This window comes from Sapajus apella, unplaced genomic scaffold, assembly GCF_009761245.1.
Source record: "Sapajus apella isolate SASKATOON/1434 unplaced genomic scaffold, GSC_monkey_1.0 scaffold3, whole genome shotgun sequence".
Classification (NCBI taxonomy): domain Eukaryota; kingdom Metazoa; phylum Chordata; class Mammalia; order Primates; family Cebidae; genus Sapajus; species Sapajus apella.
Genome location: NW_022436943.1, coordinates 51,176,666 through 51,194,755, shown reverse-complemented (window position 1 = coordinate 51,194,755; position 18,090 = coordinate 51,176,666). Strand labels below are relative to the sequence as shown.

At 50.0% G+C, this 18,090-nt stretch overlaps 1 long non-coding RNA gene across 1 annotated transcript in view; it reads right to left on the bottom strand.

Moving 5' to 3' along the window:
• The window catches only part of LOC116529120, a 370,222-nt gene extending 352,414 nt beyond the window's left edge, over positions 1-17,808 (bottom strand). The window contains exon 1 of the long non-coding RNA XR_004259387.1: positions 17,391-17,808. This is a non-coding gene — a long non-coding RNA (uncharacterized LOC116529120). The remainder of the gene's footprint in view (positions 1-17,390) is intronic.
• Between the last annotated feature and the right edge of the window lie 282 nt (positions 17,809-18,090).

Sequence of the window (18,090 nt, the reverse complement as noted above, 5' to 3'; positions counted from 1 at the left end):
CGCGCCCGGCTATTTTTATATTTTTGGTAGAGACAGGGTTTTACCATGTTGGCCAGGCTGGTCTCAAACTCCTGACCTCAAGTAATTCCCCGCCTTGGCCTCTCAAAGTGCTGGGATTACAGGCGTGAGTCGCTGTGCCCAGCCTCTTTTAGTTGTTATTATTTTCAGGTAGATACTTGCTCTGTCTCCCAGGCTGGAGTGCAGTGGTGCGATCTCGGCTCACTGCAACCTCCGCCTCCTGGCTTCAAGTGATTCTCCTGCCTCAGCCTCCTGAGTAGCTGGGATTACAGACACCTGCCACCTTGCCCAGCTAAATTTTGTGTGTGTGTTTTTAGTAGAGACAGGTTTTCATTATGTAGGTCAGGCTGGTCTCAAACTCCTGAAGTCAGGTGATCTACCTGCCTCGGCCTCTCAAAGTGCTGGGCATGAGTCCCCGTACCTGGTCAGTTATTTTTAAATGTACAATATATTATTGTTGACTGTACTTGCAATGCAATCAGAAAAGAAAAGTACAGATGCTTTGCTGGGTTTTGTTTTTCTTTGAGACGGAGTTTCGCTCTTGTTACCCAGGCTGGAGTGCAGTGGTGCGATCTCGGCTCACCGCAACCTCCGCCTCCTGGGTTCAGGCAATTCTCCTGCCTCAGCCTCCTGAGTAGCTGGGATTACAGGCACGCGCCACCATGCCCAGCTAATTTGTTGTATTTTTAGTAGAGGTGGGGTTTCACCATGTTGACCAGGATGGTCTCGATCTCTTGACCTCGTGATCCACCCGCCTCGGCCTCCCAAAGTGCTGGGATTACAGGCTTGAGCCACTGCGCCCGGCCGGGTTTTGTTTTTCAATCAGCATCTGGCCCTACAATTTGCAGATATTCTTCGGGATGTGAGAACAATTCCTGACTATGGGTCAAAAAACACCACTAAAGAGCTGTATCTTTGTCTCTTCTCCTCAAAGATGAAGTCACACGCTTCACCCAATTCTGGTGGACTCTGCCTGAGGACAGACAAGCAGAGGGCCCCTGGGCACCAGGTGTGCTGTGCATACCTTCCCCAGCAGCAAAACCTGCAAAGAACTAGTCAGCTGGGCCAACATCACACAAACCTAGGATGTGAAGCATCCCTCTCCTCGCTAATGTCTATTTGATACAAAAGTTTTTGCCGAGTGTGGGGGCTCACGCCTGTAATCCCAGCACTTCGGGAGGCAGAGGCAGGCGGATCACCTGAGGTCCGGAGTTCGAGACCAGCCTGACCAACATGGAGAAACCCCACCTCTACTAAAAATACAAAATTAGCTGGGCATGGTGGCGTACACTTGTAATCCCAGCTACTTGGGAGGCTGAGGTAGGAGAATCACTTGAACCCGGGAGGTAGTTTGCAGTGAGCCTAGATCATGCCACTACCCTCCATCCTGGGCAACAAGAGTAAAAGTTCATCTCAAAAAACTAAAAGAAAGAAGAAGACATAGAAGTTCTCATATCCACTTCCCTGCATTCCCATGAGTAAAAACCACATTTATTCTGAGGTTTGCCATCCCCTGAGAGGGCTCCTGGGTATCACATCAGCAGAAAGACAGTTGTATGTGCTAACTCCAGGCCAAAACATGGAGAAGTGTCAGCTATACACAGCGTCCTTGTCCCAGGCAGCCTCTCCTGGTGCTCCGTGGCGGAGCACACAGCTGGCAGTAAGCATTCCTCTGCATTACATGCTTTTGATTTGCTCTCTGTCTTTATGTTTTCCTTGCAGAGGATGTAGACAGGGCTTGGTTATTCAACCCATCCACAAGGTGATCTGGAGTACAGTCCAGGAGGACAGGAATTAATTCAGCATCTTACCTTTTGAACTTCCTGCCCTCCCCAGTCACTGGACAGAGAAGAGGAGGAGAAGGAGGAGGTGGAGGCAGCATAAGGGACGTGTGACTTCGGCTGTCACAGAGTTAATAGGAAACAGGGCATATTCACCAACACTACTCACCACTTTGGCAAACAATATAAACAATAAGGGCTCACATTCTCAGGCTGCACGCTGGGGCTCTGCATGCATCATTGCATTTAATCATTGCCTTGACCCAGACAACTTTGCAAGTAAGGTCACTGAGGCCCAGAAATGTAAAGCCATCTGCCCAAGTGCTCATAGCTAGTAAGTGGGAGAAGGAGCTTCCTCTAGCTGAAGAGGATGTTTGTCTAGACATCTCAAGAGCTCTCAGACCTCCAAACGCAGAATGAAATGGCCAGTTCCACAGACGCTTCATCTTTCCTTCATTCAGCAAATATTTACCAAGTAGTCCTAAGTAAAGGAGGCAGTGCCGCTCACTCTCCCGCTCCACTTCCCTCAACCCCCAAAGGGTATTTGGTTCTGTGTTGGCTACCGTCTTAGTTTCTGAGGGCAGCCATAACAAATTGCTACAAAGTGGGTGGCTCATATCAGTAGAAATGCATTCTCTTACAGTTCTGGAGGCTCGATGTCCAAGATCAACGTGACAGCAGGACTGTGCTCCCTCTGAAGCTCCATGAAAGAATCTTCCTGGCCTCTTTCTGGCATCTGGTGGCTTCCTGCCATCCTTGGAGCTCTTTGGCTTGAACCTGCCCCTGTGGTCTTCCTCTGTGGTCACATGGCCAATCTCTGCCTCTGCAGTCACAGGGACTTTTCCCTGTATCTCTACAAATCTTTCTTCCCTATGACCCTCTCCTCTCCTCTAACGACATCAGTCATTGGCTTTAGCCCTCACCCTAATCCAATATGATATCATCTTAAGTAATGACATCTAAAAACACCACATGTCCGCCAGGCACGGGGGCTCACACCTGTAATTCCAACACTTTGGGAGGCCAAGGTGGGCCAATCGCGACATCAGGAGATTGAGACTATCCTGGCTAACATGGTGAAACCCCATCTCTACTAAAAATACAAAAATTAGCCAAGCGTAGCGGCGGGTGCCTAGAATCTCAGCTACTCAGGAGGCTGAGGCAGGAGAATCACTTGAACCCAGGAGGCGGAGGTTGCAGTGAGCTGAGATGGTGCCACTGCACTCCAGACTGGGCAACAGAGCAGGACTCCGTCTCAAAAAAAAAAAAGAAAAAGAAAAAGAAAAAAGGCCCTACATCCAAATAATGCCATGTTCTGAAGTTCATACAGACATGAATTTTGGGGGGATACTATTCAATCCAGTACAATTGGTTACTAACTTCTTCTATTATAAGGTAAAATTTGTAAATGACAAACATTCTCAAGCTTACAAGTTATAAAGTAGCAGAGAACAGTAGAAACAACCAGTTCCTTAAGGTCTCAGAAAAACAGGAGGGAAAGAGCCTAATGGGAAAGGTTGGTATTGTCTACCATCTTCTTTGCCCCTTTGACTTATGGTATTAGTCCAACACTGCAAAGTTTAACACTAACTAATAAGTACAATACATACTTGAAAGCATTAGCATCATTTTGTTGTTTAGTAATAAAGAATAGTCTGAGTGTGGTGGCTCACACCTGTAATCCCAGCACTTTGGAAGGAGGAGGTGAGTGGATCACCTGAGGTCAGGAGTTCGAGACCAGCCTGGGCAATGTGGTGAAACTCTGTCTCTACTAAAAACACAAAAATTAGCTGGGCGTGGTGGCTTGTGCCTGTAATTCCGGTATTCAGGAGGCTGAGGCAGGAGAATCACTTGAACCCAGGAGGCAGAGGTTAAGAGTGAGCCAAAGGCCGGGCGCGGTGGCTCAAGCCTGTAATCCCAGCACTTTGGGAGGCCGAGGCGGATGGATCACGAGGTCAAGAGATCAAGACCATCCTGGTCAACATGGTGAAACCCCATCTCTACTAAAAATACAAAACATCAGCTGGGCATGGTGGTGCGTGCCTGTAATCCCAGCTACTCAGGAGGCTGAGGCAGGAGAATTGCCTGAACCCAGGAGGCGGAGGTTGCGGTGAGCCGAGATCACGCCATTGCACTCCAGCCTGGGTAAAAAAAATGAAACCCCGTCTCCAAAAAAAAAAAAAAAAAAAAAAAAAAAAGGGTGAGCCAAAATCGTCGCATTGCACTCCAGCCTGGGCAACAAGAGTGAGACTCCATCTTAAAATAGGTAAATAAATGAAATCAAGAATAATGGTGGCAACTTCATGATTTACTAACAACTGCTTAAATAATTCACTGTAATTGTCACAATATGGAACCTGCAAACTTGTTGAGTCCATCCTGAACCAGACCCCTAGGCCTCCAGTCAATATCATCTCCATCATCTACAGCGTCCTAAGCGGCTTATTATTGACTTTGGTCCAGCAGAAGCGACTCCTGAATACAAAGTGTGCCTGAAGATCACAGCAGTGCCCATGGGTGAAATTTTAAACAAATCTTAAAGCCCGAGAAACTTTTAAAAAGTAAAGAGATAATACAATGTGTGTGTGTGTGTGTGTATGTTAAAAGGAAGGAGAAATAATAGGATGCCAAATTATACACATAGAACCATTTGAAGAAAAAAAAAAAAAGAAAAGAAACCTCTGGGCCAGGCACTAGGCTCACACCTGTAATCCCAGCACTCTGGAAAGCCGAGGCGAGCGGATCACCTGAGGTCAGGAGTTGGAGACCAGCCCGGCCAACATGGCAAAAACCCGCCTCCACTAAAAATACAAAAAAATTAGCTGGGTGTCTTGACATGAGCCTGAAATCCCACCTACTCTGGGAGCTGAAGCATGAAAACTGCTTGAACCCAGGAGGTCCGGGTTGCAGTGAACAGAGATCATGCCACTGCACTCCAACCTGAGCACAAAAAAAAAAAAAAAAAAAAAAAAAAAAAACCTGAGATTCAAGTGATAGGAAACTGATAGAATCAACTATAGGCCTGGATCCTGGAAATCAGCACTATTTTATTTCCAGGCAGTGGAGCTGAGAGGAAAATGCCACAGATCCTGAAGGCTTACAGCCCAAAGAGCTCTCAGAGGTACCATAACCTCTCTGTCTTCCCACCACCTGGCAAGGCTGCTATGGGATTAAATTAAATGAGTTAATATCTGCAAAGGACTTAGAAGAGTTACCTAGTTTCTGGAAGTGCTATACAATTCTTTGTCAAACAAAATAAACATCTATTTCATCATAAGACAAAGATTATTTTAAAAGTAAAGGAAAAAAACACTGGCAGACAAGGACAGAGAGAAGATCACGGAGAAAGGAACCTCACGCTCCGGTCACGTTTTCCTTTGATGATAGCTGAGATGGATGTCCTACCCTCAGTGAAGGCATACTTCAGACTCAGCAGGAAGCAGCCACCGTGATTGTATTAGGGGGCAGAGGGTGAGTGATCTCGGGCCTCTGGGACACTTTCATCTGGAGATGCTCCATAAAGGATGACATCTCACAAGATCTTAGCTTCAGGTCCTAGATTCCCCAGTCCCCTTCTCCCCACCCCACGAGTCACCACACATCCCCTAACATATCTGCATAAAAAATGAGACTGCACAGCCACTTGCAGTCTCGGGGCTGTCCCCCCGAAGTTCATTTTTCACCTTCAACCAGGCCAGCCCAGAGGGCATTACCATGCCAATAGCCCAGCCTTTGTCAGGGAGGAAGGCAGAGTGAGGACGGAAAGGCGGGAGTAGGTGCTGGCTCAGCAGAGCCCTCCCAGGCTGGGCATCCTCCAGGAGCATTGCTCATTGTTATTCCAGCCAGGTGTCAGCGAGCTGCTGGCCAAGCCAGGGATACTGCCAAGGAATGTGTACCTCAAGATCCGAGCTAATTCCCCCACAAAATTCCTCACCTCCCACCCCTCTAACTGCTAAGGAGTAAACAGGGGTGAGGGTGGGTCCAGGCAGAGGAGCTGATGGGTCTCGTTTGCACAAAAAAAGGACTGCCAGGCTGCGGTGGCTGGGACCCCTCCTCCTCCATCCTCCCAGGCAAGTGTGCCCCTCCCCCTTCTTCCTCCCTGACAGCCTGACCTTGGTTGAGGCCAAACGCAGGCCCAGGCAGCATCCTCAGCCATTCCTAGCATTCTGGTCAAGGTAGCCCGAGGAAGGCCGCAGGCAGGTCTTGAGCAGAAGTGAGGAGGGCACCTGGGGCCAGCCAAGCCAGGCCCCAGGTGGAAACCACTTGGAAGAGCCTCACCCTCAGGTGAGCAACCCGTGCACTGCCCCGCTGATGACTTGGGTTTAAAGTCGGCCTCCACGTGAATGCAAGCCTTACACACAAACACACGTAGCATTTGTGCAAGCTCCTCACAGGCACAAGGAGCCTTCCTCTGAAATGGCCCAAGGCTCCCTGGTGGCTGTTTACTCGGCATAAAGTGTAGCACTACGGAGGGTTAGTGAACACGAGGCGAGATCTGCCCAGATCTCCAAGCCCACGATCTTCCCTGCACACTAATACAGATGCACACACAGTACATGACAGTCGGGTCTCCTGCAGTGATGCCTGCATTCGCCAGCGATTCACTGAGCCTCCAACACAGACTGAGGTCTCTGCAGCTGCTTCCACCACTGCTTCCCCACTATCCTGGAACCCACCAGATGGAAAGTTCCTCTCCCTTTTTTTTTTTTAAGATGGCGTTTCACCATGTTGGTCACGCTGGCCTTGAACTCCCGATCTCAGGTGATCTGCCCGCCTTGGCCTCCAAAGTGCTTGCATTATAGGCGTGAGCCACCACGCCCAGCCTGGAAGTTTCCTCTCTCTATCCCCCATCTCCTTCCCCTTTGTGACCACCCCATGCTCTCCCAGCCCACTCCTGTCTCGATTGACAGGGCCTATTTCTCCAGACCTCCTTCATTCCTCTGATGCTGAGGGAGAGGGAGTTGGAGAGGACACTGAGGCGAGGCAGGATGTCCCAGTGTCTATGATCCAAGATCATGACAAGCCCCAGCAGGTCAGCAGTGGGCCTCAGCTCAGAGAGCACCAGCATCTCTGTCACCCAGCCCCACTCTGCCCTGGTATCCTATTGCTGTGGGTCAGGGGCAGGAAAGCGGACCCATGCTCCTTACGCAGACAGCTCAAGAGGGTCCCATCATCTGCAGGAGTTGGAATTTGTGTCAAGAAAGACCACAAAGGGAGCCAGGCATGGTGGCTCACACCTGTAATCCCAGAACACTGGGAGGCCGAGGCAGGCAGGTCACAAGGTCAGGAGATCGAGGCCATCCTGGCCAACACAGTGAAACCCCATCTTTACTAAAAATGCAAAAAAATTATCCGGGTATGGTGTCACTTGCCTGTAGTCCCAGCTACTAGGGAAGCTGAGGCAAGAGAATCTCTAGAACCCGGGAGGCGGAGGTTGCAGTGAGCTGACATAGCACCACTACAAAAAAAAATAAGAAAGACCATGAAGGTACTGGGCCCAGGGCCGGGGCACAGCCAGCAGACATGATGAGCTGGAGGAGCAGATTGTCTGGGGCTTAAGGGTACTTGCCAAGGGCTCCTGAGAACTCCAATAGACCAACAATTCAAACAGCAGACAGGAGGGGAAGCGGTCCCTAATTGACCATCACGTCATCTTGGCCAGGCAGCCAGAGGCAGGGTTGGGCTGTCAGAGGGAGAGGCCATGGACTGTGACATTTCTGCAGACCCCTTTATCTCACTGATCTGCAAACCCTGACTACTTCAGCCAACCCTGCCAGGTCACCAGGCAGCTTCAGCGCCCCAACTCACAGACGATCACACCCAAATAAGGGTTTGCCTGCCAGTGCCACACCCAAAGGACATTTCCCTTGGGCTGCCCTCAGCTCCCACCCCCCACGGGCTGGACACCAGGCTGGCCATCAAATGCTGCATCCATCACACTCACTTCCTAGGGCTGCCGGAACAAACTACTGCAACCTCAGTGACTTAAATCCACCCACATTTATGATGATACACTCCTGAAGATACAAAGTTCAAAATGGGTCTCCCTGAGTGTTACCAGGAGTGCGTTCCCTCCTAGAGGCTCTCGGGGAGTGCCTCTTTCCTTGCCTTTTTCAACTTCTAGGGACTGTTCTTATTCCTTGTCTCATGATCCCTTTCTCCATCCTCAAAGCCAACAACGTCACTTGTCACATAGCACCTTCATGACTGTAATCCCAGCAATTTGGGAGGCTGAGACGGCCGGATCACCTGAGGTCAGGAGTTCAAGACCAGTATGACCAACATGGAGAAACACTGTCTCTAGTAAAAATGAAAAAAAAAATAATAAATAAAAAATAAAAAAATAGCTGAGCGTGGTGGTACGTGCCTGTAATCGCAGCTTCTCAGAAAGCTAAGGCAAAAGAATCTCTTGAACCTGGGAGGCGGAGGGTGCCGTGAGCCAAGATCGTGTCATTGCACTCCAGCCTGGGTGTCAAGAACAAAACTCCATCTCAAAAAAAAAAGACCCCTGTGATTACACTGGACCCTCTGGATAATCTAAAAGAATCTCCCTCTTTTAAGGTCAGCTTTAATTCCACCTGTGACTTTAATTTCCCTTCCCTGTATGGCATATGCCATCCCTACGTTCCAGAGATCAGGATGTGAACCTCTTTGGGAGAAGCATAATTCCGTCTGCCACACGCAGGTTTACGCCAGTCCTCAGGTGGCTGTTCAATATCTGCAAAGCCCTCAGATTGGCACCTACCACTTCATCCCTCTGGAAAAGCCAGGAACACCCTGATTCCAGTGAACCCTGGATGATTTCAGTCACCTCCTCCTCCTGGGGTTCCTCATCCAAACTGGGGTGCAGTAATCTGGTGCCCACTTCAGGATGAAGAAATAGTGGCAAGAGACTCACCCAGGGCCAGGCAGCTGTAAGAATTAGATGTGGGATTGAACACTGGTGTTCAAGCCAGCCTGCTGTCTACAACCCCATATGAATCTCAAGCAGTCAGACTAGCTCTGAGCTTAGATCCTCTTAGCCAGGTCCCTCTAGGAGTAGGTAGTCTCTGCCATCTACATCTAGTGCTTTGGTGAGCAAGAGAATCTCCATCTCTAGTTCCCATTGCCTCCGCTGAGAATTTCTCTATGTTAGAAGTATCCTGCCACCTTCAGCACATGTCCTTTGTGAAAAGCAACAGGAAAAGAATAAAAGAAGGCAAGGTGGCGGGGGCGGGCAGAAGAAACCAAAATTTATCGAATGTGGCCCGGCACAGTGGCTCACGCCTGTAATCCCAGCACTCTGAGAAGCTGAGGAGGGTGGATCAAGAGGTCAGGAGTTCAAGACCATCCTGGCCAACATGGTGAAACCCCATCTCTACTAAAAATACAAAAATTAGCCGGGCATGATGGCACATGCCTGTAGCACCAGCTGCTCAGGAGGCTGAGGCAGGAGAATCGCTTGAACCCAGGAGGTGGAGGTTGTAGTGAGCTGAGATTGTGCCACTGCACTCCAGCCTGAGTGACAGAGCAAGACTCTGTCTCAAAAAAAAAAAAAAAAGACCGCCAAAAAATTTGTTTAAATACAACAAATTTACTGAATGCTTGCCAAGGGCCAGGAGCAGACATCGAGTTACTGAATCTTGTCCGCAAACCCTGACAGCAGGCCTCATTAGCTCCATTTTACAGACAGGAGGCTGAGGTTCCCAGGGGTTGGAAGCATGCCCAAACTCACACAGCAGGGGGCTGGCAGGTTCTCTCCCCTGCCCCAGGTCTCTTTCATCCCTGCACACCCAGGAACCCAGCATTCCAACCCACATCAAATTTACCTGACCCTTCCCCTAAGTAACCTTTCTTTCCTGCCCCACCCCAACTGCAAACCCACACCCTACCCGCAGCTTCTCCAGCCTGGAGCTGCTGAACCGGAGTTCTTGGTTGATTTCAAGCTTCAGCTTGTGAGGAAAGAGGCTTCTTTCCCTGTGGATGGCAGGCCCAGGAAAGCCATGCAGGGTTTAGGGCAGGGCTGTGGCAATCTCCTGGAAGCCAGTCCCAATCTTTCCCCTACATCTCGCTCCATCTGCACTAAGCCAAAATAACCCGGAATCGGTGATGCCAGCAGGCACAGGAGCAAAGGCCTGGCACCCCAGCAACTCTTACTGCTCTCACCCAGGCACCAAAGCAAAGCCCTGGCCACAGGTGCACAGGGTCCTGGGGGACCCAGCTTGAAGGTGAGCCCAGACACCTGGTCCCAGATACTCTGGGTCCAACCTGGGGGACCTCAGCAAGTCATTCTACCCCTCTGGGCTTTGGCTTCTAAGCCAGCACTTTGCTAAGGGCTGGGGCTATGCACACCAAAATATAAAAGAGACATGGTCCCTGTTCTTAGCAGAGAAGCAGACATTACTAAAATGTTCACACAAGCACCCATCTAAGAAAGAAACTGCAACTGGTGCGCCAAGAAGTCCACCCCCATCCCAACAGCTAATTCAGCGGTTTAAGGTGGGGCTCCCAGAATACATGACTTTGAAACTGACACTGGAAATGAGTAGGATTTTTTGTTTACGAAGACAGAAGGGAAGACAGAAGATCCTTGGCAAATGCCACTCATCTGAGAACATTTAAAACTGGCAAGTGGCCAGTGCGGTGGCTCACACCTGTAATCCCAGAACTTTGGGAGGCTGAGGCAGGTGGATCATGAGGTCCATAGTTAGAGACCAGCTTGGCCAACATGGTAAAACCCTGTGTCTACTAAAAATACAAAAAAATTAGCAGTGGCCAATACCTGTAATCCCCCCTTCTCAGGAAGCTGAGCCAGGAGAATTGCTTGAACACAGGAGGCGGAGGTTGCAGTGAGCCAAGATCCTGCCATTGCACTCCAGCCTGGGTGGCAGAGTAAGACACAGTCTCGGAAATAAATAAATAAAACTGGCAACTGCCCGGATTAATGGGGCAGAACCTTGTATTCACTTGCAAAGCGTGGTTTGGTACCACAATCAGATGCAGATTTGTAAAGAAATGGCCCCCATAGAAATGGAGGCGTCTGTTCCAGGGACAGGATGCCTAACAAAGAGGACTTACTGTGGGGCACCCGTTCCACCATCAGCAAAATTCACAAGTTAATCAAGACAGATCTTACAAATCAATGAGAAAAAAATTGCTAACGCCCCAGAGGAAATGACCAGTTAACAAACACAAATAAGCAATAAACATAAAAAGCTGGCCAACCACACCAGCAGTCAAAGAAAAGCAACTTTATAAGAAGATGTAGTTCCCCTCTCCTGTTTTAAGAGTTTGCTGCAAGTGGAGCGCAGTGGCTCAACCCATAATTCCAGCATCTAGGAAGGCCTGGACAAGAGGATTGCCTGAGGCCAGGAGTTTGAGACAAGCCTGGTAACACAGTAAGACCCCATGTGTACAAAAAATATTCTAAAATTAGTTGGGCATGGGAGTGAGCACCTGTGGGAGGCTGGGAGTCTGAGGTGGGAAAATCTCTTGAGCCCAGAGGATCTAAACTATGAACTATGAATTGAGCTATGAACGTACCACTGCAATCCAGCCTGGGTGAAAAAGTGAGACCCTGTCTTTAAAAAACAAAAATTAAAAGTTAATTTTTTTTTTGAGATGGCGTCTCACTCTGTCTTCCAGGCTAGAGTGCAGTGGTGTGATCTCAGCTCACTGCAACCTCTGCCTCCTGGATTCAAGTGATTCTCCTGCCTCAGCCTCCCTCGTAGCTGTGGTTACAGGCACCTGCCACCACACCTGGCTAATCTTTGTATTTTTAGTAGAGATGCAGTTTCACCATGTTGGCCTGGCTGGTCTCAAACTCCTGATCTGAAGTGATCCACCCACCTCAGCCTCCCAAAGTGCTGGGATTACAGGCGTGAGCCACCACACCCGGCCACAAAAGTTAAAATTTGTTAAAAGAGTTTGCTGCAGCAATTAGAATGCTCACACTATTGCAGGTTGCCTCAGCACCCCCTAACATTGCCTGTGAAGTGGTGACTGGTAAAATATCTCTCAATAGCAAGCTGGGAATGCATCAAGAACCTATTAAACTCCTGGTCTGTGGATGGCCCTGCCACGAAAACAATCAGAGACACACGGAAAGGTTTACACCTCCCAAGAGGTAAACACAGAGGAAAACCCCGCAGGACCGACGTGGCTGATGATCAGCAATGGCAGTGGCGTGCAGCCTGCGCCCATTACCAGCTCTGTGCCTGGTCCTAGGTGAGGCACGTTGACAACTTTCTTCACCTCATCCTCACAACAACCCCATGTAAACGGGCTTCTTCTTATCCCCATTTTACACAGAAGAAGAACCTACTTATGGAGCACCTTTCCTATACAGGTGCATAATGAAATACGGAAAGATACGTAAAGCAAGTTTTTTAAATGTTAAGGCCAGGCATAGTGGCTCACACCTATAATTCCAACACTTTGGGAGGCCGAGGTGGGTGGATCCCTGGAGTTTGGCAGTTTGAGGCCAGCCTGACCAACTTGGAGCAACCCCTGTCTCTACTTAAAAAACACACACACACACACACACACACACACACACACACACAGCACTGCTATTTGCTATTTAATATTATAGCACCTACGATACGGTGCTTTAACAACTTAATTTTATGCTTGGCTTCCCATAGAAGATAAACTCCATCAGGATAAGGACTCTGTTGGCTCTTCTCCATCTGGGCACCTTCAAAGCCTGGCACAATGCCCAGTGGACCGTGGCTAGGCAATAAAAGGGTGGTTGGCTGGAAGGATGGTTAGGCGGAATGGGGGTCTGGGAAGAAAGGTAGCTGGATGAAAGGATAGTTTGTTGGGGCCGAGCACAGTGGCTCATACCTGTAGTCCCAGCACTTTGGGAGGCTGAGGCAGGCAGATCACCTGAGGTCAGGAGTTCATGACTAGCCTGGCCAACATGGTAAAACCTCATCTCTACTAAAAATACAAAAATTAGCCAGGCATGGTGGTGGGTGCCTGTCGTCCCAGCTACTTCGGAGGCTGAGGCAGGAGAATCGCTTAAACCTGGGAGGCAGAGGTTGCAGTGAGCCGAGATCACACCATTACACTCCAGCCTGAGCAACAAAAGAAATACTCTGCCTCAAAACAAAATAAAAGGATAGTTGGTTGGAAGGCTAGCTAAGTGGAAGGCTGGTGAGATGAAAGGGTGGCTAGGTGGAACTGAATGAATGAATGAATGAGAGAAAAAAATATGAAATGGTAAAAGGAAGACAGAAGCATAGGAGAAGGGGGATACTGATGTGAAATCATGACGAAGAGGGGAGGTAACAGGTTCCCAGGCAACACGACATCAGTACACCAAGGAGGAGGGAGGCTGGAGACACGTCTGCAGAGCCATCCCAAGTTCAAACCACTACCATGGGTCACAAGCCACCATTCTGGGAATGCTTCCATGTGAAAGACACTCTTCAAGGAGCCCCTTGCCCTGGATAAGGTCGCCCAGCAGGAGGGAGAGAAATGGCCACCTGGCCAAGCGCTAAACTCCACAGGAGACGGAGAGCTCACAGTTATCTTCTCTACAGGACTGTCAGCAGGCATCAACCTCGTGAGTCTCCCCCATGGCACTCCCTGAGCTCCGAAGCTCCAAGAAAACTTTTCCCCAAATGCTCCTCTCTGGAATGCTTCGCTCTGTCCTTGCCTTCTGAAGATGCTTTGAGAAGATTTTGGTTCCGGTGGTGCCTGGCATCTGAGCAGCCTGTTGCTGGTTGCATACTGCACCCCAGTGCCCAGAGCTGGAAACCGATTCTGCCAGGAGCCTGGCCTCCTGCGCCAGCACCACCACCGCCAGAACCTGCTTCTTGCCTCCTGGAGCTCCCTGGGAGCTGGTTCTCTTCACAGAGCAGCCTGGGGGTTCTAGGAAGTGCCCTGCCCAGAAGCACATGCACCGTTCCCGGCAGCCCTGGAGCGTCGTCAGTTCTCGTCACCACTGGCAGCCGCAGCTGGTCACGGGTCCATGTGAAAGGAGGTGTTCATGGGGCTTGATGTCACAGCATTATTCCTGAGGCTCACCACACCCAGATAATACAAGCTTAAGGAGGTGGAGATGATACACCTAAGGTGGGAAGAGAAAGTGATCTCCCCTCGGGATCTGTGTGACTCAGCCTCTCTGCTTGTAGAGACAAAGAAACAAATGATGGCCACGGGCCTCAGTGCATGAGAACCTCATGCGACTACCTTTGACGTAGAAGGTATCATCCCCATTTCACAGACAAAGCAATTGAGGCTGGGACAGGTTAAATACATAGCAGTCCCGAGATTCAACCCCAGGTGACTCTAAAGCCTAAGTCTGACTCCTGCACAGATTTCTCCAAGTTCAACATGGCCCCATACCTGCTCAGTTCAGACGGAAGTCACAAAGGGATTCCATAGAGCCAGGGCAGCCAGGTCCTGGGCAGGGAGTCAGACCTGTGTGAATAGTTCGCAGGCCAGCAATGGATATTTCTGCCCCAGCCTCACAGCTCCTTATGTGAGGTTACTGCCTGTGTGATGTTTGCCACTGAATTATTTAGGAGGAGCCATCTCGGGTTGTAGGAAGGAGGCAAGCTCGAAACATAGACACCACAGTTCAAGTTCAGACTCTGCCACTTTGAGACATGAGCAAGCTGCTTCTTCCACTCATTGTTCCTCAATAAAAGGTCATGCCCAGCATGAGGTGGGCACCCACATACATTGTTCCTAGTCTTTCCTCCCCTGCCTCACTAGATAAGAAGCCCATACCTGGTTGTTCTGTATGTTCTAAGAATATAAGAACGGCCAGGTGCAGTGGCTCACACCTGTAATCCCAGCACTTTGGGAGGCCAAGGTGGGTGGTACATGAGGTCAGGAGTTCGAGACCAGCCTGGCCAATATGGTGAAACCCCATCTCTACTAAAAGTACAAAAATTAGCTGGGCATGGCAGCGTGCACCCAAAGCCCCAGCTGCTCAGGAGGCTGAGGCATGAGAATCACTTGAACTAGGCAGGCGGATGTCGCGGTGAGCCGAGATCAGGCCACTGCGCTCTGGCCTGGGCAACAGGGCAAAACTCCATCTCAAAAAAAAAAAAAAAAAAACTGACACTGGATTCCATTTTAATATAGCTGGCTAAAAGCACTTAGAGTCCCAGCCCTGCCACATCGTGTCTATAAAAGCCTTCCCAGGATGGGTTGATGGGTGCAGTAAACCACCATGATACATGTATACCTATATAACAAACCTATATATTCTGCAAGTGTAACCCAGAACTTAAACTATTAAAAAAAAAAAAAAAAAAAAAAAGCCTTCCCGGGACACCAGCCACTCCAGCATGCCCACTAAGCCCTACACTTCATGTGCCCCAAACCCTAACCACCCCCCTCACTCCATGGGAAAAAAGAAAAAGCCCTCCATACACCAAAAGGACACCAATTCTTTTGTCTACATCCATGGAGGGCAGGTATGGAATTTCCTCCTTTCAGGGAAGAGGGATGCCCACTCTTGTTTTTCTAGAAATATGGAGTCCTCAAGTTTCTCGCTCTGCTTTTAAGAAAGATGTAGGCACAAGAAATATTTCTCATCTCTCTTTTCTAAAAGAAAAACAATGTATGAACTTGAAGGTCAATGGCATCGTCAGGTGGCTGGTCAGGAAGGGAGGCAGTTATGGAGAAGGGAGAGGACCACGAGCACGGGACACTGCTGAGGGGCTCCAGCCAGGGCGGCTGCACAGCTGTGGGACCCCCACCCCTACCAGCCATACGTTTCGTGCCTCGGCTTCCCACAAGGGAAGCCAGAAATTTTCATTTTCACATGAGCTCTATCCACTTTTACAGTTAGTGATTAGCTCAGAGGACAATTCTTTCAAATGCAGGCCCAAGAAAAACACTGTCCTGAGCAAACTCACTGGTGGGGAAAGGTGCCCTCCAGCCTCTCCTGGGGAGTGTGCTACCAATACAGATTCCGATCCCCTCACCCACTTGCGGATGCCCCCTTCCCGGGAGAGGGAAGGGACTACGCTTTAGAAACACTAATGTAGGTCAGGTGCAGTGGCTCATGCCTGTAATCCCACCACCTTGGGGGGCTGAGGAGGGCAGATCACCTAAGGTCATGAGTTCAAGACCAGCCTGGCCAACATGGTGAAATGCTATGGTGAAACAAAACTTAGCTAGGCATAGAGGTGAGGGCCTGTAATCACAGCTACTCGGGAGGCTGAAGCAGGAGAATTACTTGAACCCAGGAGGCAGAGGTTGCAGTGAGCTGTGATCAGGCCACTGAACTCTAGCCTGGGTGACAGAACAAGACTCCAACTCAAAAAAAAAAAAAAAAAAAAGAAAAGAAAAAAACACTGATCTAGTCCAGTGTCTGCCAGGGCCAGCAGAAATGACCCTGCAGAGCCATCTGACTAAAGGAGGGTACAGCTGGGGCCTGAACCCTAGAGGGTTTCTCTTAGGCCAGAGGCACCTTACAGCCTCAACAAGGGCTCTTTCTCAGGGTCAGTGAGGCACCCAATTTCCACACACCAAGATTCATTTCCATCCCCCACTCTCCAGACACTAACCCTTAGGGGTCTTTACAGCCAAGGCCCCCAGCTCCTAATCCATCCACCCCTAGAGTGCCTCGGGGCTTCACCGGCTCAATCCACAGGGACAGCAGGACTCCAAAATACACTTGTTATACCTCAATAGTCACTGCAGACAGCTACGGCCCTTAGGGAAGATTCCAGCAGCCAAGTGGGAGAAAGAGGAGAGAAACCTAACTTGAATCGGGTAGTTCAAAATGGTAAACTGAGTCAGACAGGGCTGGGGTCAAATCCCAGACATGCTGCTTCCTAGCTCTGTGACTCTGACTCTAAGACAGTATCTTCTTCTGCACCTTCAATGTCTTCAACCATGAAATGGGTATAAAGCATCAGCATCTTCGGCTCAGGACGGGGATCCACAAGCTCAGTGCACACCGAACGTGCTACTTTGTGCCAGTGGATAAATGGCATTCCTGCACCTCTTCTTCATGGTAGCAGGCAGATTCTCAAGGCCCTTTCAAGACACTCACAAAATATGCAAGACTCAGGAGATGCGTATGCTCTTCCTATGGCCCTGCCAGGACACGCCACCCAGCCCTCTCCTCCCGAAATCTTGCCTGGTTGATTCCTGCCTGGACTTGCTTAATCATCACCTTGGCTGCTTTCCTGTAACTCAGCTGCTGACTTGAATTGAACTCTTCGATTCTGGATCCTGTGAGGCAGACCGAGATTGAGGGATGTGTCTCTGATGGTGACCTGGCATCCAGCCACAGGCCCGTAAAATGACCAGGGTGCAAAAGACCTAGAGTGTCTATCCAGCATCAGAGAGGGTCATGTGACAATTTAGGACCCCCTTTAAACTCTCAGAGAAACAGGAAAGCCCAGGACAGTCCCACAAAGCACTCACTGTCCAGTCTGGGGCTGCAGCGTGACTCAGAGGCCTGCCTTTCTGCTGAGCGATGACTCAGCGGCCCAGTGCAGAACCAGGGCAGCCGTGAGCAAGCCCTTGAGCTCCCTGCAGAAGCAGGGGGTCTCGTGCCAGGCAGGCCGGGCTCGAGTCAGCCCAGAGGAATGCCCCCTGCCCTCCCACCTGTGCCCACTGCCGGAGACTCACGCGGCTGGCATCCCAGCAGTGCCACATGATCTACCTGTCGCTGAGCCAGGGTAAACAGGCAGGAAACAGGAGCCCGGCTTCCCGGCTGCCATAGAGGTGAGGTCATACATATGGAGGGCAAGGCTGCGCTAGATCCGAGAAGGGTGGGTGGCCTGGGGGCAGGAAATGGCTGGGATGCCAGCAGCCCTCCCTGCCACACTGCAGCAATCTGGCACATGGGGCTGGGGACAGAGGGACCGGAAAGAGAAAATGCAGGACAGAGCCAGGGCCATGACGTATGGGTGGGGGTAAAGGAAATGTCAGTGAAAAGCTGGGATGTAAACAATGCTATAAGATGCTCAGAGATTTAAATGGCATCATGCCCCGCCTTCCTTCCCTCTCTATTATTATTATTATTATTGTTGTTGTTATTGTTGTTGTTGAGACAGTGTCTCACTCTGTCACCCAGGCTGGAGTGCAGCAGCACGATCTCGGCTCATGGCACCCTCCACTTCCCGGGATCGAACAATTCTCCTGCCTCAGCCTCCTGAGTAGCTGGGATTACAGACACCCACCACCCCGCCCAACTAATTTTTGTATTTTTAGTACAGAGTTTCACCGGGTTGCCCAGATTGGTCTCAAACTCCTGACCTCAGATGATCTGCCAGCGTCGGTCTCCCAAAGTGATGGGATTATAGGCTCGAGCCATCATGTATGGCCC